This window comes from Bombina bombina, chromosome 6 (assembly GCF_027579735.1).
Source record: "Bombina bombina isolate aBomBom1 chromosome 6, aBomBom1.pri, whole genome shotgun sequence".
NCBI classification, from domain to species: Eukaryota; Metazoa; Chordata; class Amphibia; order Anura; family Bombinatoridae; genus Bombina; species Bombina bombina.
The window spans coordinates 1,068,132,460-1,068,155,832 of NC_069504.1; the positions used below are offsets into that span (position 1 = coordinate 1,068,132,460).

Genomic DNA, 23,373 nt, shown 5'->3' on the forward strand with positions numbered 1-23,373 from the left:
CACGTTGCAACCATGCCCATGATCAGAGTATCATATGCCCTGCTAAAGACAAAAGATGTAGAAAATGTAACCGAATGGGCCATTTTGAAGTGGTGTGTAAAACTGAATATATTAAGGAGATGCAGGTGGATAGCGACCAGGAGGGTAAAGAAGTGACCTTTGTAGGATCTGTTGTTGAATGGCCTGGTTCAGAGGAAGATTGGAGGGTTACTCTTGCTGTAATGGGAGCCAAAGTTGCATTTAAGATTGACACAGGAGCAGACATCACTCGTATGTCCCTTGCAGCATTCATAAAACTGCCTCAACAGCCTCAGCTGGTGAAAGTTACAACAAAAGTCCATAGTCCTGGTGGCCGCATTGATTGTGCAGGGAAATTTCTTGCGAGCTGCGAGTACAAGCAGAGGAAATTCACCATGTGGGTGCATGTGATTAGAGGTCAGTGTGTTAACAACTTATTGAGCAGAAAAGCAGCCTGTGGTTTGGGCCTAGTCGCCAGAGTGATGAGATTTCAGAAGATATGTTTGGTGAATTGGGCCTATTGAATTGCAACCCAGTCCGAATATCACTTAAAAGTAACGCAGTCCCATACAGCATTACCACTCCCCGTAGAATTCCGTTCCCTCTCATGCCTCAAGTGGAGAAGGAACTTCTGCATATGAAGAATATGGGAGTTATTGAAGAGGTTGTTGAAGCAACTGACTGGTGTGCCCCCATTGTGCCTGTTACGAAGAAAAACGGGAAGGTACGCATCTGCGTAGACTCGAAAAGGCTGAATGAGGCAGTGAAGAGAGAGAGAGTTATGTGTTGCCGACACTTGAAGACATAGCTCAGAAATTAGCTGGGGCGAAGTTCTTCTCTACACTGGATGCTTCTAGCGGCTTCTGGCAGATACCTCTAGATCCAAAATGCCGCAAACTGACTACCTTCATTACACCGGTAGGTCGTTTTTGCTTCTGCAGACTCCCCTTCGGGATATCCTCTGCTCCTGAAATCTTTCAAAGAGAAATGAGTTCTCTCCTAAGAGACCACGTGGGTACAGCAGTCATCATGGACGACATCTTGGTGTATGGGTCTACATTGGAAGAACATGATCAGCGATTGAGCTGTGTGCTGCAGACCATTAGAGAGTCCGAGCTGAAGTTAAGAAAGGAGTTATGCCATTTTAGGATAGCTGAGTTATGTTACTTTGGGCATATCATCAATGGGGATGGCATCAAGCCGGACCCCGATAAAATCCGTGCTATTGAACAGATGAAAAGTCCTTCTGATGTACATGAGCTGAGACAAATATTGGGCCTTGTAAATTATGTTGGCAGGTTCCTTCTAGATTTATCCACAATACTACACCATATCACAGAGTTGCTAAAGAAAGATGTTGCCTGGGTCTGGGGACCTTCACAGGAAGAATCCTTTGTCCAGGTCAAGTCCCTGCTGGGGTCTGCCCCAGTGTTGGGGTTCTACAACCCTTCCAAAAATACTGTGGTTAGTGCTGATGCGAGCAGTTATGGGTTAGGGGCCGCCATCCTGCAGTTGAATGAGAACAAACTACAGCCCATTGCCTACTGTTCCCATACACTGATGGCTGCTGAGTCAAAATACGCCAAAATTGAGAATTGAGCGCTTTCAGCATTACCTAATGGGTTTAGAGAAATTTAGTCTGGAGACTGACCATAAACTGCTAGTCCCTCTAATCAACTCTTATGATATTGACAAAACACCCCTAAGATGCCAGAGACTTCTAATGAGGCTGCTCAGGTTTAATGTTCAGGCAGTGCATGTGCCGGGGAAACAACTGGTTGTGGCAGATACACTTTCCAGGTTCCCACTGACTGCTGCTGAAGAATCTTCAACGGAATCAGATGTGAAGGTGTATGTAGATTCAGTTCTGGCCTCCAAATCCATTTCTTCAGGGAAGCTAGAACAAATAAGAAAGGAGACATATTTAGATACAGATCTTCAAGAAGTTATAAAGTACATAAAAGAAGGTTGGCCCGAGAGTCGGGCAGCCTGGCAGCCTGGATGTCTATAAGTTCTTACCAGTCAGAAAGGTCACAGCTCACACAGCTCACTTGTTATTCCTGTTAGCATGCGGCAGGAGATGTTAAGCAGGATTCATGATGGCCACTTGGGCATTACAAAGTGCAGAGAAAGGGCAGCTATGGCAATATGGTGGCCTGAGATCAGTTCCGACATTGCAAGCCATGTGTCAAAATGTGCCTTTTGCCGGGAATGCCGGCCTTCTCAGAGAAGGGAGCCCATGATTTCTACTCCGCTGTCTGCAGGCAGAAAATAGCTGCTGATTTGTGCAAACTGCATGGGAAAAAGTTCCTAGTCATGATTGACTACTATTTCAGGTATTTGGAAATTGTACCTTTGAATAAAATCACAAGTCAAGATGTTATCACTCGTCTCAAGAGCTTGTTCGCCTGGTGGGTAATACCAATGGAGTTGGTGAGTGATAACGGAATGCAGTTTGCTTCCACAGAGTTCAGTTCTTTCAGCAGAGAATATGATTTTGTACATTCCACGTCAAGTCCACATTACTCGCAGGTCAATGGAATGGCTGAAAGCGCAGTTCAAACAACAAAGTTCATTTTGAAGCAATCTGAGCCGTACCTGGCCCTCTTGTCCTATAGGGCGACTCCCATTCAAGCCACGGGTTTAAGCCCGGCACAGCTGATTCTAGGACTTCAGATTCGTACCACCTTACCCTCTGTGGGTGTCTTCCAGCCAATTGGCTCTATTCCTCGTTACAAGGTCCTTAGGAGGGATGAAGAGGCAAAAAGGGGCTTTCGATTCTTCTACGGCAGGAGACACTCTATGAGACCCTTGCAGGAGCTGAATGCGTGGCAAAGTGTCAGAATTAAACTGAATGATGAGAAGAAATGGAAGACGCCTGCTATGGTAATTGAATGCTCTCCAGAACCAAGGTCTTATGTAGTCCTTACTGATGGAGGGACAGTCACACGTCAAAATCGAAAACATCTCCAGCCTGCTGAGAGTTTGGAGTTGGATGCCTCTGTGCCACCGCCGGTGGGATTCTCTGTTTTAAGAGGGGTGCCTTCCCCTCAGCAAGATCACAGCGGGGATAAGTCTTTGCCTCCAGAAGACTCTCAATCACCTTCTTCTGTATTAGAGGACAGTTCATGTAGAATTACATCAAGTGGAAGAGTGGTGAGACTGCCTGCCCGATATATAGTTAGAATAGTGACTGGAAGTATGGGCAGAATAATCCCATGGTCACTGTGGACTAGGGTAGTCTACCTCGATGTTCAAGTCAGGATGTAATTTATGTTGTTTATACAGATATTCTCTTTAACCTGTTATTTGTTATATACTATACAAAACTGTTGTTGTATGCTTCTTGTATACCTTGTTATTTGTTGTATTCGTATGAAAAAAAAATGTTTGCTTTGTCCTTTGAAAATGGGGAAGATGTGATGAGAGTGGGAAGTGACGTCACCGGATGGGGGCGGGGCTTAGGTCCGTTATTATCTATGTTGCAGTTACTAAGTGAGATGTACTGTACCAGGTGTATACTCCCATGCTCTGCAATAAAATAGCGTTGTACCTTTTATGCTGTGTCCTGCATCTCATGACAAATATGAAATTAGAAATATTTTACTTTAGAAGACAAAGAAGAGACATCTTTACAGCGCTTGCAAACAGGGTCAGCCTTTGGGGTGTGCTACCTGTGCGGTCACACAGGGCACAACACCCCAGAGGGTGCCGCCACCGCGGCACTCAGGGCTGATCCACAAACAATTTAATAGTGCTGGGCCGCACAAACAATTAGGGCTGAAACAACTAATCGACATTATCAATAATAATCAATAATGAATATCATTGTAAATGATTTTCATTATCGATTAGTTGGTCGGTCGATTAGTTGGGCTGCTTGAAACATGCACGCCGAACGGGGAACAGAGAGGATGTCACGTGCAGGAAGAGAGAAGAAGTGCGACATCGCATGACCTTTTTCTTCTTCACAAGGGCACTGGACTGGACCGCATGGAAGGGCTCCAAGGGGAGAAAGAACCTCTGGACACATGATATAATCCTTCCATATACATGTGGATACCCAACAATCCCTACCTCTTCCTAAGGCAGGGATTTTCAGGTATCTACAGAAGGATTAAATGTGTCCAGAGGATCTTTCTCCCCTTGGGTCCCAGGAAGTTACTTAATCCGACCCTTACCTCTGCCCCTCCCCTTCCAAACGATCCGGTCCGGTGTCCGCGATCTCCCCACACCCCATGCAATCCTCCTTACAGAGAGCTGAGAGTTCTTGAATAAAATATTAAAAAAACATCAACTCACTGCTGCATAAAACACTGCTTATTTCTGGTGATCACTAATGTGCATTTACAAGCCATTAGCTCTGTTTTATAAGCACTAAGAACTTGAATTAGCAACTACTTATGATCTCATTTATTCCTTTTTTTGTGGATCCTGGATACATATATCATATACTGAATATCGTAGCTGCAGAATTGTGGTTCAAGGGAGCTGAAGCAGACAGCTTAAGTTTTAGATGAAATTAATTTGATCATCAGCGTGATTAACACACTCCCTCCTACCCTGCAGTCCTGCTGTGCCCCAATCAGATTAACTCCCTCCCACCCTACAGTCATCCCGTGCACCCAGAATCAGATTAACTCCCTCCCTCTCGCCCTGCAGTCATCCTGTGCCCCCAGAATCAGATGAACTCCCTCCATCCCACCCTGCAGTCATCCTGCACCCCCAAAATCAGATTAACTCAGATTAACTCCCTCACTCTCACCCTGCAGTCAACCTGTGTCCCCAGAATCAGATTAACTATCTCCCTCCCTGCAGTCATTCGTGCCCCCAGAATCAGATTAACTCCCTCTCTCTCACCCTGCAGTCATCCTGTGCCCCCAGAATCAGATTAACTCCCTCTCTCCCACCCTGCAGTCATTCTGTGCCCCCAGAATCAGATTAACTCCCTCCCACCCTGCAGTCATCCTGTGCCCCCAGAATCAGATTAACTCCCTCCCACCCTGCAGTCATCCTGTGCCCCCAGAATCAGATTAACTCCCTCTCTCCCACCCTGCAGTCATCCTGTGCCCCCAGAATCAGATTAATTCCCTCTCTCCCACCCTGCAGTCATCCTGTGCCTCCAGAATCAGATTAACTCCCTCCCTCTCACCCCGCAGTCATCCTGTGCACCCAGAAACAGATTAACTCCCTCTCTCCCACCCTGCAGTCATCCTGTGCCCCCAGAATCTGATTAACTCCCTCCCTACCTGCAGTCATCCTGTGCCCCCAGAATTAGCTTAACTCCCTCACGCCCACCCTGCAGACCCTTTCTTACAAAGACTCTCTAATGGTCACAGAGAGGAGCTCTGTTAGAGATACCCGCAATTCAAGTCCCATTAGACTCTGTTATCGAGGCCAAATTATCAAGCTCTGAATGGAGCTTAATGCCCCTGTTTCCGAGCGAGTCTTCAGGCTCGCCGGAAACAGCGGTTATAAAGCAGTGGTCTAAAGACCGCTGCTCCATAACTGATCCGCTGTCTCTGAGGCTGAGGTCTGCAATCCACCCAATCCTATACGATCGGGCTGATTGAAACCCCATGCTAGCGGCCAATTGCCCTCGAATCTGCAGGGCACGGCATTGCACAAGCAGCTCTGGTGAACTGCTTTTGCAATGTTAAATGCCGATAGTGTATGCTGTCCGCATTCAGCGTTGTCTGTTGGACATGTCGGACAGACATTGATAAATAGGCCCCATAGTCTCTAATGGAGCCTGGTGGGGACTCTTTCTTATTGTTACTAGTGTTTACAATAATTTATTATTGCACTTGTTTGCACTTGCACATAAATTATCTCTAATTCAATCTAATCATTTGTTACAAAGATTTTTTTCCTCTCCTTTTTTGTTGATGTTTAGGTGAACGTTGGGTGGGGGGTGCGCCACGGGAGTAGCCCGCACAGGCCCTGCTTGCAGAATGTTACTTCATATCACTGGTCATCTTAGCGGTATTTAAAAGGAGCGTTTGGGGCCATTGTGCAAGGGAGAGCAGGAATGGGTGAGTACAACTACCTACAGAAAACCTGTGTTAGCATAGAATGGCTTAAATGACCACTAAAGTAAAAAATTAAACTTTCATGATTCAGATAGAGCACGATTTTAAACAACTTTCCAATTCGGGAATGGGATGTTAGTAGAAAGAAAGGCACTAAAAAGTGCCTTTACATTGCAGTCTATGGGGACTGTGTGTTCCCTGTAAATATATATATATATATTTATGTGTTAATATGTGTATATACACATAAGAATGAGGCTCCTATTGGAGCCTATAGAAGCACGCTCGTGTTTGAATTGCACTTAACATGTAATACCAGCGCACAATAGCGTGTGCTGGTATTACTCAGTGGAGTGCTAATATCACTTGAGCACAAGCGATATTTAGAGCTCCATTTGTAATCTAGCCCTAAATCTATACATAGATAATACATTGTTTCCTGGTTGTTAAACCAGAAAGCCCACAACAAATTAAAAAAAAAAAAATACTCTCTTGGGAATGTTTTCCATCTGGTTTAGTTGGCTGAGTGTTATGACTATAAAAGTAAATCCCCCAAATATTATCAGGATTGTACAAATTATATCAAAATAGAAACATAACAATTTGTCAGCAAAACAGATGTGTGAGAGAAATACAGTGTTAGACAATATCCTTATAAAATTGTTTTATTTATCATGTTCCTCGCTCTTGTACATACATCTTTAAACATACTTACTATATAAAAGATCATTTATATAACAAGCACAGCAGCTAGACAAACAGATATTGGAGGATAGTTTATTTGCATCTTCTTAAATAGAGCCCATAGTCTATAGTAGACTTGTCAAAAAGTTTCTGCAATGGTCTTATTGTCTTCAATTACACTATACATTGAGTGTACATATGTGTTTGAATTGCTTTTTTGTAAGGGCTCTGGCCAGGAGTTTCCCGGCTTTGTCCCCCAAGTATAAAAAAAAAAATACTTTAAAAAGAGGGCTTTCATTGTGATTTAAAATTAAGGTTATTATCAAGTACATCTCTTTGTTTCTGTAGCCCACCAGCTACCTCTTCATTTGAGTGGTAAAGTTTGTGGAGATGGTCAGTAGTAAGGAGTTCTTGACCTTTTATATTTATCTTGATCAGTTTTATTTCTCTGTATGTAAGCTTTGACCAATTCCTCCCTTCTTAAATCTTTGATGTGTTCCCATAGTAAGCCTATTGATGTTCTAGAGCAGTGATTTTTAACCTTTTTTTTGCTGTGGCACACTTTTTTACATTAAAAAATCCTGTGGCACACCACCATCCCAAAATTTTAAAAAAATCACACATTGTAGCCTAATACAGCATATATATATATACACATACACACAAACACACACATACTGTATGTATTGTGCTGTTATGCCATGCCTCCTACAAACTACCCCTGCACTGGGAGTAAAAAACAAGCAAAGTTTAAAAAATATGTCACACTGTTGTCAGTCTGTCGTGGCACACCTGAGGATCTCTCATGGCACACTAGTGTGCCACGGCACACTGGTTGAAAAACACTGTTCTAGAGTATTATTAAAGATACAAATGTATTTTAAATACAACAAGGGTAATTGGCTGCGCCCGGATAAAAGTAACCAAGCTCACTACAGTTATAGGAGCGCCAATAAGCTAAAGATTACTATTCAAGACTAATATAGCGTTACGGTAGACACTAAACAAGGAATAAGGGATATCTGATAGTTATATACCAAGGCTATAGAAACAAGTAATAAAGATCAATATTTTGTGGAAGCAAATACTAAGTGGGTTAAAAAGGCATTGGAATATAATACTGAAAATGATAAAAACAAAGAATTTATTACAGCAAATACAATCTTACCAGGCAGATCAAGTGTACCAAATCAGTAAAACTATAGAAACATCAGTACATATCAGAATGTATTAGATATAGAACTACCTAAAAGGTACAATAACCAATAGAATAAGTGCAAAATAATAAGTTGTCACAAATACATAATAAACAGATAAAATGTAAACAAGTGTAATGTGAACAGGTGTTATGTGCTCTAATAGTTTGATATACTCTGATAATAAGCTCCCCTCCTGGGGAAAAAAATGAATAAAAATAAAAAGTACACGTGTACAAAAATGAGTGTTTGGTGCTCAAATTACCAAAAAATGTTAAGCCCTGGATAATGTCCTTGGGTGTGTCCAACAAAAAATAAATCAAATCCTTGGAGGTGTCCTAGATGATGCAGAGACAGCCTTTGTAATGTAGGACCGTAGTGATCAGTGAGCCTTTGGTGATATGACCTAAAAGCGCTCTGCCTGTAAAAATGAAACAAAAACACATGCAAAAAACAACTGCATAAGTGGAGTCTGATAGAAAAAAGACTCACCAGGAAAGAATACAAGCCTCCTTATATTCAAATTGACGCGTTTCAGCCCGTTAAAGGGCCTCTCTCAAGACAAAAATGTACTTTAACCTTGGTGTCAACTGTTGCTCTATATGTATCATCTAATCTACATTCAAAAGCGCTCATTGGCACCAAGCTCCACTGGAGATTACATCTTACTATACAGTGATCAGACTATGATGTATGTGTTGTCGCTGAATCTGTAACATAAGAAAGTGGTCAACTAAAATATAGTCTAATCTAGAGTAGGTTATATTGGTTTAGAAAAAAAGGTAAAATCTACAGTTTGTGTGTTTCAGTCCTTAATTGCTGGGTTTTTTTTTGGGGGGGGGGGGTGTTTATCTGCAGTGTCTATTTCTGTATACTGTGTGCCCTTATTTTCAGGATTTTCACACTGCACTGAAGTAATAAAAAATTGCTTTCTGGCTAATAAAAATCAATTGTAAAGCATTTTACTTATCTGCAATTAGATGACAGTTTCTGTAAAATATGCATCATAAGCAACAGCCATCACAGTTTGAAAAAAACATAATTAAATAAAAAAAAAAAACAGCAGCAAAGATATTTTTAGCTTGTCCTCTCATCATTATCTATGGGCCAAAAACTAGTTGAGAAAAGCATTTAATAAAAATAGCTTGGAGTAAATATTTATCTTTGTGGTGTAAATATGTGGGTTAGATATTCATGAAATTATTTTTTTAAATTGTATCAATATTACAACATTTTTTGCTGATGTATTATTTGTAACTGTTGCAAGGGGGTGCATTTTCCCAGTAGATGCTGATTATAAGCACATAACTAAATTCTACATTCTGTAACATCATGCAAAACTGAGCCAATACAAAAAACAAGAGGCACCTCATAGGATAGTAACCTCTACCATGGGTCAGACGAACAGGAAAGCAATAAATGCACTCATGTGAAATTGAGTACCCCCTGTAGTGCTTGTGGGATGTGCTAGGAGATTAGAGTTTTCCAGCTAAACTCAGTGTGGCAATTCTGGAACAAAGCGGTCAAGGTGAAGGATCATCCTCCTCCGTCCATCGAAACATCTATTGTTTAGTGTGCGCCGTCACAATGGGGCCTATCTATCAAGCTCCGTATGGAGCTTGATGCCCCGTGTTTCTGGCGAGCCTGCAGGTTCGCTAGAAATAGCAGTTATAAAGCAGCGGTCACAAAGACCACTGCTCCATAACCCTGTCCGCCTGCTCTGAGCAGGCAGACAGACATCACCGGAAATCAACCCGATCGAGTACGATCGGGTTGATTGACACCCCCCTGCTGGTGGCCCATTGGCCGGGAGTCTGCAGGGGGTGGCGTTGCACCAGCAGCTCTTGTGAGCTGCTGGTGCAATGCTGAATACGGAGAGCGTATTGCTCGCCGTATTCAGCAAGGTCTGGCGGACCTGATCCGCATCGTCGGATCAGGTCCGCCAAACTTTCTTAAATAGGGGCCTACGTCTCACTGGATCTGTATACCACCATGTGGCTAGCAGAGGAAAGCTTGCAAAAAAGTGAGCTATCAATATGCTAATCACAAACAGCAGCATATAGTACCGCAAGTGGGGTGGTATAAAAAGTTAACATTTATTTAAAAACATCAGTGAGTGCATTTGTTGTTTTCTCTTGTTATTTGTATTTTTCAGTTATACAGCAATGCCAGAACCATGGAAGAGAGCTGCCCTGGGAATAATTGTCTTGCTTTGAAGACTTTAAAGGGACTGCCATTGTCTGAAAGACTTTATTTGAGTCCTAACCCTTTGAGGTTTTATAATAATATATTTTATACAAATATATATATACATGTTGTTTTTGCCAGTGCACACGCTTATTGTTGTTACTAAGTAACTATTACTTTGGTCAAACAGCGTATAACTTGACTGCAAAGTAATATTACCACATGAAGGTGCCAAGGTTGGTTACCACTTGTGTCAGAATTTTAATGCCCCCCCTTAAAGGGACAGTCTAGTCCAAAATAATCTTTCATGATTCAGATAGATAATATAATTTTAAACAATTTTCCAATTTACTTTTATTACCCATTTTGTTTTGTTCTCTTGGTATTCTTATTTGAAAGCTAAATCTAGGATGTTCATATCCTAATTTTTAAGCCCTTGAAGGCCACCTCTTCTCTCAGGGCATTTTGAAAGTTTTTCACCATTAGAGGGTGTTAGTTCATGTGTGTCATATAGATAACACTGTGCTCACGCACATGGAGTTCCAGTAAACCAGCTCTGATTAGCTAAAATGGATGTCAGACAAAAGAACTGAAATAAGGGGGCAGTTTGCAGAGGATTAGATAAAAGGTAATCACAGAGGTAAAAAGTGTATTTATATAACCGTGTTGGTTATGCAAAACTAGGTAATGGGTAATAAAGGGATTATCTATCTTTTTAAACAATACAAATTCTGGTGTAGACTGTCCGTTTAAGAGCACAGGACTAGTTTATATTCATATTTTCTCCTCTAATAATATGTTTCCACCTACCCTTTTGAATTTTAAGAGAACTAAAAGTCTCTTAAAATGAACATTTAAATTTTAGATCCCTGACTTGTTCCTGATTCTGCTGTTCTCCTTGTTCCTGCATTGGCTCGTCTGACTACTCGCTTTGGCTCCTGACTCGGCTCATCTGACTATTCGTTTTGGCTCCTGACTCAGCTCGTCTGACTTCCAGCTCTGGCTTAGACTCCTGGCTTGATGTTTGACTTGTCGACTTTTATTATTTTTTGTTATTAATAAAGTTGTGATTATTTTTGCACTTCTTGTCTCAGTCTGATTCCTGGCACCCTGACATTATGCAAGGGCCATGAATCCTGATGGTGCTAATAATCCACCTTTACCTACCATCATTTCCAGGATGGATGAACAGGATCACTGCTTGGATCAATTTGCACTAGTCCTGCAAACCCTGCTTACTCGCACTGCACATTGGGACCAGAGTGTCCCACAAGTTATGGCTGCTCCTGTTTCCACTGCTGCACCTAGTCCTACCAGGAGCATGTCCGGTTCTGCACCTCTACCTCAGCGATATGGAGGCGATCCTATTCAGTGCAGAGGGTTTTTGAACCAGGTGGGCATTTACTTTGAGATGTTACCTCAGGAGTTTCACTCTGACAGAGCTAAGGTAGGATTTCTCATCTCGTTACTCTCTGACACAGCCTTTGCCTGTGCTAATCCCTTGTGGGAGACTAATAAACCTGTGATTTCAAATTACCCTGAATTTGTGGCCCACTTTTGAAGGGTATTTGATGTTCCGGCTCGCTCCTCCTCTGCTGCTAAACGACTCATGTCCATTCAGCAAGGTACGAGATCTGTTGCTCAGTATACCATTGAGTTCCATACGCTTGCCGCAGAGGTAGGTTGGAACAATGAAGCCCTTGTTGCCGCCTTCTTTCATGGGCTCTCTGATGCAATTAAAGACAAAGTTGCTGCCAGTGAAATACCAGAGGATCTCGAGGCATTGATGTCTTTTTTAATCCTAATTGACATCAGACTAAGTGAGAGGCCCTCTTTCAAGGAGCGCTTGTGGATGCCTCCTGTTACGTTGTTTCCTATGTGTTCATTCCCACCCATGTCTCCCTCTCCTCCCATGCCTCCTGGTCCTGAGTCACCAGGTACTGCTGAGCCGATGCAGTTGGGATTCACGCATCTCTCCGTGGTGGAGAAGGCATTTAAGAGGAGGGAGGGGCTTTGCCTCTATTGTGGGTTACAGGGCCACCTTTTAAAGTCTTGTCCTACATGGCCGGGAAATGCTCGCACCTAAGGTCCTGTCGGGGGCAGACCTTGGGTGGTTTATCCTCGTCCCTGGAACTGCTAAAAGAGAAACTTTTGGTCACTGTTGTCCTTTCCTGGGTGGACTCCTCCATAGTCACCCAGGCTCTTGTTGACTCTGGTGCCACGGGCTATTTCATTGACAGTGCTTTTGTATCAAAGCACTCCATTCCTGTATTGCCTCAGTCCGTTCCGCTTGCTATTGAGGCCATTGATGGCAGGCCCCTTCAGCCCGCACTCGTTACTCACGAAACCGCTCCGTTATCCATGGCTGTTGGGGCTCTTCATTTTGAAACCCTCCAGTTCCAGGTGATAAACTCTCCGTATATTCCGGGTTCTGGGTTATCCCTGGCCCCAAAAGCACAATCCCAGTCTCGACTGGTGCAGGTCCGAAATTTTGTCATGGTCCCCGCAATATATTCCACTTGTCTTTGGAAACCAGTCAAAGTCTTGTGCACTTCTTCGGTATCTTAATTGCCAGAGGAGTACCGAGAGTTCCTAGATGTTTTTGACAAGGTGCGTGCTGGTACGTTGCCTCCTCACCGGTCTTACAATTGTGCCATAGACCAGCAACCCTGAGCCATTCCTCCTCGGGGCCGGGTTTACCCTCTGTCTGTTGCGGAGAATTGTGCTGTGGAGGAGTATGTTGCCGATTCTCTGTCACAAGGGATCATCCGCAAATCCTGCTCTCCCGCAGGGGCTGGCTTCTTCTTCGTGAAGAAAAAGGGTGGCGAGTTAAGACTGTGGTTTCTAGTAATGCCTCTGGTTCTTATGATTGCTGCTTCTTAACTTCAGGTGGAGACAGCAGCAGTCGCTGCTTGTTAGATCCAGCCCTAATTGTCTTGTGACTTTCATACATGAATGAATATATACAGAGAAGTGTCAGGACAGCTAATATTTTCTTTATTTATAAAATGTTTCTATGGTGACAACACATGACATTTACAAAGGGGTTATCCCTACCAGATCACCTTGTCCAGTTTAGAAGCATCTTCCTTTAGAGCAGGTTGCCCATTGAAGGTAAGGTTGTCTCTTGTCCTTCACAAGAATCATGGACAACTATTCAGTTACTGGTGGAGTGCTAGATGGAATCATATAATGAGCCTTCCTAAAGCAATACCTTTAGGTCCACCATAACTTTTGTTCAGATCAAACATAATGCCCTATCAGCTGCATGTTTTTACAAATAGGGATTTATCCTCTTTGATGTCATTAAAAAAACAATGCAACGTTTTGGCCCACTGGCTACTAATAAAACAAAACACCACCATTTTTTCCCCCAATGATATCATATAACTGCTGTCATGTCTGCAAATGTTCAAGCCATAGACATTTATGTGCTGCTCTAGGGACTTAAAAGATGAAGATTAAAGTGTTTTGTTTTTTTGTAGATTTTACTGGACATGCTGTGGAAATAATGTACAGTCAAGGTCACTATTAGACACCTGGGAACCCTAACTGAAGTAGGTCATGGGTCTATGCACCCCTGTCTTGCACATTAAGTTGCAGCATTGACACATTGCATGACATCACAGGCGTCTGGAATGTGCTGGGGGGGGGGGGGTGCCAGCAGACAATTTAGAGCTATATTCACAGGAGCATACGTTCTATAAGTAGTGGAAATCACCAGAGCAAAAAAATGATTTAGTTTTTTCCTTTATAACTCTCACTGTTAAAGGGACATGAAACCTAAATTCTTTCTTTCATAATGCAGACAGAGCATACGATTTTAAACAACTTTCTAGGTTATTTCTATTATCACACCTGCTTCATTATCTTGGTATCCTTTGTTGAAGGAGCAGCAATACAATACTGGGAGCTAGCTGAACTCATCCAGTTAGCCAATGAAAAGAGGCATACATGTGCAGCCACCAATTAGCACCTAGGTATGTGATTCAACAAAGGATATCAAGAGAACAAAGTAAATTTGATAATATAAGTCATTTGGAAAGTTGCTTAAAATGACCTGCTGTTTCTGAATCATTTTGACTTTACTGTCCCTTTAAAGGTAGAAAGTGCTGCTTTTGTTGCAACAACTTTATGTCCCTTTAAGACTCAATGCCATTAATGCATTTCCTATAAAATATCTTAGTCAACACAACAGTTAGAACAATAAAATAATTTAAATGCCAAACAAAACAGTGTTCTGTCATTTTTGTTGTTGTTTGTTTTCTGTTTTTCATGACCACAATTTCAGGTATTTTATTACAGTTCTTTATTTAAAGGGATGGCAAAGTACAAATTAAAGTTTTATGATTCACATAGAACATGTCATTTTAACCAATTTTCCATTTTACTGCAGTTATCAAATTTACTTTGTTCTTTTGGTATCCATTATTAAAGAGTATGCTCAAGAACAGTAATGCTCTGCTGAGAACTAGCTGAACACATTGGTTGTGCAAATTACAAGAAGCCTATGGGCTCTATTTATTCATTTTCAACCAAAGATACCAAGAGAACAAAACAAACCAGATAATAGAAGTAGATTGGAAAGTTGTTTGAAATCACGTGCTGTATCCGAATCATGAAATTAAAAATGTAGATTTCATGTTGCTTTAATTTTATATTTTCTTCATTAAAGGGCCATACCACCCTCATTTTTTCTTTCATCATTTAGAAAGAGCATGCAATTTTAAACAACTTTCTAATTTACTTATATTATCTAATTGGCTTCATTTTCTTGATATCCTTTGCTGAAAAGCATATCTAGATAGACTCATAAGCTGCTGATTGGTGGCTGCATATAGATGCCTCGTGCGATTGGCTCACCCATGATCATTGTTATTTCTTCAACAAAAGATATCTAAAAAAATTAGCAAATTAGATAATAGAAGTAAATTGGAATGTTGTTTAAAATTGTATTCTCTACCTGAATCATAAAAAAAGGTTTGGGTTTAGTGTCCCTTTAACATTAAAGGGACATCAAACCCAACATTGTTCTTTCATGATTCAGACAGAGCATACAAATTAAAACAACTTTCACATTTTCTTCTATTATGGTGCATGTACACATTTAACCAAGGGCTATTAAGTCTATGTGCTATTCAGATATGTTTTGATATATAAATGTATAAAATAAATTGCATTACTTGCTAAACTATTCATAAATCAATATATATAGTTTAGCAATGCTTTATTACAAATAATAGCACCCTGTATTATCCACAAGAGCATTGACATAAACGTTATCATATTTGTAATAAATCTAAAGTCAAGAACGATGCCAAAATGTCACCATAGATAAAGCTACGGCGAAACGCGTCAGGTGACGCGAATTTGGGGTCGGAGGTAATTGTATCGAGTACACAGTGCTAATTAACATCTTCCAGGTCTGTGGATATAATTTTATACTTTTAAAATAAAAGTTATGTTTTATTACTGAAGACTTGGTTGCAGGAATCCTATTCTTGTAGATGTCACAGCACTTTGCTAACAGTTTATTTCAGGGATTGGCAAGGTGTCCGTACACGGACACTGGTGTCCGTGACTAGCCCTTGCAGTGTCCGCCACAACCTTAGTATATCTTTTCTTTCTGATTAAATTAAAGGAATAAAAAAAATATGTAGTGTGAATAAAGTTAGTGGCTTTTCAAGAGACTGTTAGCGATATTGGGTGATAAGTTATGGAATAAATAATGCCTGAGTTAAATGCTGGATGTGTATCTGCATCTGTATAATAACACCCAGCTCTATACAAAGACACAGAAGTGACACTGGCACATGCGTATAGCCAGACAAGGGCTGGTTATAGGGTCAGTGGTATCTGCATCAGTATAATAACACCCAACTCTATATAATGACACAGTAGTGACACTGGCTCATGGGTAAACGCGTGCTTTTTTTCTCCCGCACCTTTTAAATACCGCTGGTATTTAGAGTTCACATAAGGGCTGCGTTAGGCTCCAAAAAGGGAGCGTAGAGCATATTTACCGCCACTGCAACTCTAAATTCCAGCGGTGCTTCCGGACGCGGCCAGCTTCAAAAACGTGCTCGTGCACGATTTCCCCATAGAAAACAATGGGGCTGTTTGAGCTGAAAAAAAACCTAACACCTGCAAAAAAGCAGCGTTCAGCTCCTAACGCAGCTACATTGTTTCCTATGGGGAAACACTTCCTAAGTCTGCACCTAACACCCTAACATGAACCCGAGTCTAAACACCCCTAACCTTACACTTATTAACCCCTAATCTGCCGCCCCCGCTATCGCTGACCCCTGCATATTATTATTAACCCCTAATCTGCCGCTCCGTACACCGCCGCAACCTACATTATACCTATGTACCCCTAATCTGCTGCCCCTAACACTGCCGACCCCTATATTATATTTATTAACCCCTAATCTGCCGCCCCCGCTATCGCTGAGACCTGCATATTATTATTAACCCCTAATCTGTCGCTCCGTACACTGCCGCAACCTACGTTATCCCTATGTACCCCTAATCTGCTGCCCCTAACACCGCCGACCCCTATATTATATTTATTAACCCCTAATCTGCCGCCCCCAACGTCGCCTCCACCTACCTACAATAATTAACCCCTAATCTGCCGACCGGATCTCACCGCTACTATAATAAATGTATTAACCCCTAAAGCTAAGTCTAACCCTAACGCTAACACCCCCCTAAGTTAAATATAATTTTTATCTAACAAAATAAATTAACTCGTATTAAATACATTAATCCTAATTAAAGCTAAATACTTACCTGTAAAATAAACCCTAATATAGCTACAATATAAATTATAATTATATTGTAGCTATTTTAGGATTAATATTTATTTTACAGGTAACTTTGTAATTATTTTAACCAGGTACAATAGCTATTAAATAGTTAATAACTATTTAATAGCTACCTAGTTAAAATAATTACAAAATTACCTGTAAAATAAATCCTAACCTAAGTTACAATTAAACCTAACACTACACTATCAATAAATTAATTAAATAAAATACCTACAATTAAATACAATTAAATAAACTAAAGTACAAAAAATAAAAAAGAACTAAGTTACAAAAAATAAAAAAATATTTACAAACATTAGAAAAATATTACAACAATTTTAAACTAATTACACCTACTCTAAGCCCCCTAATAAAATAACAAAGACCCCCAAAATAAAAAAATGCCCTACCCTATTCTAAAATTAAAATAGAAAAGCTCTTTTACCTTACCAGCCCTGAACAGGGCCCTTTGCGGGGCATGCCCCAAAGAATTCAGCTCTTTTGCCTGTAAAAAAAACATACAATACCCCCCCCAACATTACAACCCACCACCCACATACCCCTAATCTAACCCAAACCCCCTTTAAATAAACCTAACACTAAGCCCCTGAAGATCTCCCTACCTTGTCTTCACCTCGCCGGGTTCACCGATCCGTCCACCGAAGTCTTGATCCAAGCCTCCGAAGTCTTGATCCAAGCCCAAGCGGGGGGCTGAAGACATCCATCCTCCGGCTGAAGTCTTGATCCAAGCGGGCAGAAGAGGACATCTGGACCGGCAAACATCTTCATCCAAGCCGCATCTTCTATGTTCTTCAATCCGATGACGACCGGCTGATCTTCAAGACCTCCAGCGCGGATCCATCCATCTTCACCGACGACTTCCCGGCGAATGACGGTTCCTTTAAGGGACGTCATCCAAGATGGCGTCCCTCGAATTCCGATTGGCTAATAGGATTCTATCAGCCAATCGGAATTAAGGTAGGGAAATGTAGGGAAATTCTGATTGGCTGATCCTATCAGCCAATCGGAATTCGAGGGACGCCATCTTGGATGACGTCCCTTAAAGGAACCGTCATTCGTCGGGAAGTCGTCGGTGAAGATGGATGGATCCGCGCTGGAGGTCTTGAAGATCAGCCGGTCGTCATCGCATTGAAGAACATAGAAGATGTGGCTTGGATGAAGATGTTTGCCGGTCCGGATGTCCTCTTCTGCCTGCTTGGATCAAGACTTCAGCCGGAGGATGGACGTCACTCTTCAGCCCCCGCTTGGGCTTGGATCAAGACTTCGGAGGCTTGGATCAAGACTTCGGTGGACGGATTGGTGAACCTGGCGAGGTGAAGACAAGTTAGGGAGATCTTCAGGGGCTTAGTGTTAGGTTTATTTAAGGGGGGTTTGGGTTAGATTAGGGGTATGTGGGTGGTGGGTTGTAATGTTGGGGGGGGTATTGTATGTTTTTTTTACAGGCAAAAGAGCTGAATTCTTTGGGGCATGCCACGCAAAGGGCCCTTTTAAGGGCTGGTAAGGTAAAAGAGCTTTTCTATTTTAATTTTAGAATAGGGTAGGGCATTTTTTTTTTCATTTTGGGGGTCTTTGTTATTTTATTAGGGGGCTTAGAGTAGGTGTAATTAGTTTAAAATTGTTGTAATATTTTTCTAATGTTTGTAAATATTTTTTTATTTTTTGTAACTTAGTTCTTTTTTATTTTTTGTACTTTAGTTAGTTTATTTAATTGTATTTAATTGTAGGTATTTTATTTAATTAATTTATTGATAGTGTAGTGTTAGGTTTAATTGTAGATAATTGTAGGTATTTTATTTAATTAATTTATTGATAGTGTAGTGTTAGGTTTAATTGTAACTTAGGTTAGGATTTATTTTACAGGTAATTTTGTAATTATTTTAACTAGGTAGCTATTAAATAGTTATTAACTATTTAATAGCTATTGTACCTGGTTAAAATAATTACAAAGTTACCTGTAAAATAAATATTAATCCTAAAATAGCTACAATATAATTATAATTTATATTGCAGCTATATTAGGGTTTATTTTACAGGTAAGTATTTAGCTTTAATTAGGATTAATGTATTTAATACGAGTTAATTTATTTCGTTAGATAAAAATTATATTTAATTTAGGGGGGTGTTAGTGTTAGACTTAGCTTTAGGGGTTAATACATTTATTATAGTAGCGGTGAGATCCGGTCGGCAGATTAGGGGTTCATTATTGTAGGTAGGTGGAGGCGACGTTGGGGGTGGCAGATTAGGGGTTAATAAATATAATATAGGGGTCGGCGGTGTTAGGGGCAGCAGATTAGGGGTACATAGGTATAATGTAGGTTGCGGCGGTGTACGGAGCGGCAGATTAGGGGTTAAAAAAATATGCAGGTGTCAGCGATAGCGGGGGCGGCAGATTAGGGGTTAATAAATATAATATAGGGGTCGGCGGTGTTAGGGGCAGCAGATTAGGGGTACATAGGTATAATGTAGGTTGCGGCGGTGTATGGAGTGGCAGATTAGGGGTTAAAAAAAATATGCAGGTGTCAGCGATAGCGGGGGCGGCAGATTAGGGGTTAATAAATATAATATGGGGGTCGGCGATGTTAGGGGCAGCAGATTAGGGGTACATAGGGATAACTTAGCTGGCGGCGGTGTACGGAGCGGCAGATTAGGGGTTAAAAATTTTAATAGAGTGGCGGCGATGTGGGGGGACCTCGGTTTAGGGGTACACAGGTAGTTTATGGGTGTTAGTGTACTTTAGAGCACAGTAGTTAAGAGCTTTATAAACCGGCGTTAGCCCAAAAAGCTCTTAACTACTGACTTTTTTCTGCGGCTGGAGTTTTGTCGTTAGATTTCTAACGCTCACTTCAGCCAAGACTCTAAATACCGGCGTTAGAAATATCCCATTGAAAAGATAGGATATGCAAATGGCGTTGGGGGATCTGCGGTATGGAAAAGTCGCGGCTGCAAAGTGAGCGTTAGACCCTTTCCTGACTGACTCCAAATACCAGCGGGCGGTAAAAACCAGCGTTAGGAGCCTCTAACGCTGGTTTTGACGGCTACCGCCCAACTCTAAATCTAGGCCTTAGTGACCAGAGCACTTTTCCATTTTCTGACCATTTGGGACCAAGGCTATTTTTACATTTCAGCAGTGCTTGTGTTTAGCTGTAATTTTCCTCTTACTCATTTACAATCTTTTGTAGAAATTGAATTGTTCAGAAAACCGATGGCTGGAAATACAATTTTGAATGCCAAATCATGTCACCCACATCATACCATTAAATCCATTCCCAAAAGTCAATACATGAGGGTTAAACGTAATTGTACAAGTTCAACAAGTTATGAAAAACATTCTAGTGATTTGACTGACAGATTAGCCCAGAGAGGGTATTTACGTACAGCTTTACTCCAAACTAAAAGTGATGTTGACCATTTAGACAGAAAAGTTTTATTTTTTCAGGTAAATCTAAGGATTCTGATAAATTTAATAAATTGAAATTTATCACTTCCTATAGTATGGAATATGGTAAGATTTATGACATAATAAGGAAAGCTCTTCCCATATTGACTACTGATGAAAGTTTGGTAGATATTGTTAGGGAGGGTATTTGCTTCGTGTCCCGCAAGGCACAAACTTTAGGGAACATGTTATCTCCCTCTATGTTGCCACGACAACAGACTCAACAAAACTGGCTCTCTATTAAACCTGGTTTTTTCAAATGTGGAAGTAGAAGGTGTAAGTCTTGTGCTTATGCATCATTTGGTACTACTTTTACATCTACGAATTATCAAAAGACATTTGAAATTCGAGAACATATGACGTGCAATTCTTGCTACGTTATATATCTTTTGACCTGCAGGGGGTGTTTCAGGCAGTATGTAGGACAAACGACTTGTGCGTTAAAAGATCGCTTTCTTGAGCATTTACGCTCAATTGATGATCCAGAATCCACTACTCCTATTTCCCTGCATTTCAAAAAATATCACCATTCTGACAGTTCACTGCTGACATTCCAAGCGATCCAACTAATTTCCAGGCACCCAAGAGGTGGCAATAGAGGTATTGCTCTCAGTAAAAGAGAAGTTTACTGGATTTTTCAGTTGAGCACCAGGGTGCTGGCAGGTCTCAACTTTGATTGGGATGTAAAACTATTTGTAGATCAATAGTATAAGTTTAAGTTTATTTTTAGTGTTCACTAACTTCAGCATAATTGTTGACATTTTTCTATTAATTCTCAGAATAAAAGACATCATTAAATATAATTTTTTTATTTTTCTGGTACAGAAATAAGGAGGATTAATTTATTTTATTACAGTTATTGTTTTGTTTGTTATTTATATTGCATTTATTGTAATATTTTCACAGTAGTACCATACTTATACATAGGATGATTTTTCTTTATTTATTATTTGTTTTTGTTTCTGTTAGTTTAAGAATGTTTATCAAGACAAATTTTTGGTTGAATACACATACTTTGCCCATGTTAGCCTGTCTTAAGGGATTAAGTTTACTTTAATTAATTGATTGCTGTGAGTTTTCAGCTGTCCTGTATTTAAGGCAGTGTACCATGGGTAGTAAGTATGGTCACTGAGGATGTAATACAAGGAAACGCGTCTGACCAATCTTTACTTTTTCTACCTTGCTGCCTGTCTATTGCTGCTTTCCAATCCTACCTGTTGGATATCGTTGTGCCATATTATACATGAGAAGTATTTTCCAATAAACAGGTATTAACATCATCTTACTACTATCTTGCTGTGTGTTTTGTGACTAAGTCTCACTGCTGACGGGTGCGCCGGAAAGTTATTGCTATTTGTACTCATTTACAGTACCCACACATATTATATACCGTTTTTCTCGCCATTAACTGGACTTTCTAAAGAAACCATTATTTTAATCATATCTTATAATTTACTACAAACTGAAATTATTTACAAACAGCTTGTGCAATTCTGGCACACATGGTTGTAAATGCTTCTTTGGGAACACCTTTGTTCAGAAATAGCAGACATATATGACTTTGGCATTGCTTTTTGGTAATTAGAAAGCCGCTAAATGCTGCTGCACACCACACTTGTATTACAGTTATGGGGTTAATTAGGTAGCTTGTAGGGAGCTTGAAGGGTTAATTTTAGCTTTAGTGTAGAGATCAGCCTCCCACCTGACACATCCCACCCTCTGATCCCTCCCAAACAGCTCTCATCCCTCCCCCAAACCACAATTGTCCCCGCCATCTTAATAAAGTCTGCCAGTTCTAAAATAAAAGGCTTTTTTGTTCATTTAAAAAAAAATATATATATTCTGTTGTGTAGGATCCCCCCTTAGCCCACAACCTCATTGACCCCCCCCCCCACAAAGAGCTCTCTAACCCTCCCCCCATTAACTATTTTCCACCATTTTGGGCACTGGCAGACTTTACATTTAATTGTGGTTTTTTTTTTTTTTTTTTTAAATAAACCAGTATTTTTTCTGTAGTGTAGCTGCCCCCCCTCCAAACCCTACTCCCTCCCCCTCCCAGACCTATTTTGAAAAATTATTTTCCCATTCCTCTCCCACACACAACCTCCACCCACCACCCTCTCTCACCACTTAAAAATATGAAAGCACACGATTGCGGGTGCGTGCGCACGCTCGTCCGCCCTCTGCGCGCACTCCTGCGCACATCCAACATTTGTTTCTGACTGCTGGCTGGAAGATTGCCAGCGATGGGCCGTCCACCCGCCTGCCTGCAGCTGCTCCCACCCACCAACGATCGGCACCATTGCTGGCTGATGCAGAGAGGGCCACAGAGTTGCTCTCTACATCGGTGTGTCAAAAAAGGTATTGCAGTCATGCCTCAATATTGAGGCATCACTGCAATACCTTAAAAGCTGCTGGGAGCGATCATGATCGCTTCCAGAACTTCAAACCCCAGAGGACATGCAAGGCACGTCCTTGGTCGTTAAGTGACATCCTATGGAGGACGTGCCTGGCACGTCCTTGGTCATTAAGGGGTTAAAGGGATACTAAATCCAAATTTTTTCTTTCACGATTCAGATAAAGCATGCAATTTTAAGCAACTTTCTAATTTACTCCTATTATCAATTTTTCTTTGTTCTCTTGTTATCTTTATTTGAAAAAGAAGGCATCTAAGCAAAGGAGCCAGACAATTTTTAGTTTAGTACGCTGGACAGCATTTAGCCACTAATCAGCAAGCACAACCCAGGTTGTGAAATAAAAATGGGCCAGCTTCTAAACTTACATTCTTGCTTTTCAAAAAAAGATACCAAGAGAATGTAGCAAAATTGATAATAGGAGTAAATTAGAAAGTTGCTTAAAATTGCCTGCTCTATCTGAATCATGAACGAAAAAATTGTGGGTTCAGTGTCCCTTTGACCACATCATGTACTGCTTAGCAATAATCCCAGACCTCCAAAACACACTCACACTGGCTCCATTAGCTCCTA

The 23,373-nt window shown here is 41.0% G+C and overlaps 1 long non-coding RNA gene across 1 annotated transcript in view; it reads left to right on the forward strand.

Moving 5' to 3' along the window:
• The first annotated feature begins 5,917 nt into the window (after nt 1-5,917).
• The window catches only part of LOC128664180 (uncharacterized), a 414,120-nt gene continuing 396,664 nt past the window's right edge, over nt 5,918-23,373 (forward strand). The window contains exon 1 of the long non-coding RNA XR_008402928.1: nt 5,918-6,053. This is a non-coding gene — a long non-coding RNA (uncharacterized LOC128664180). The remainder of the gene's footprint in view (nt 6,054-23,373) is intronic.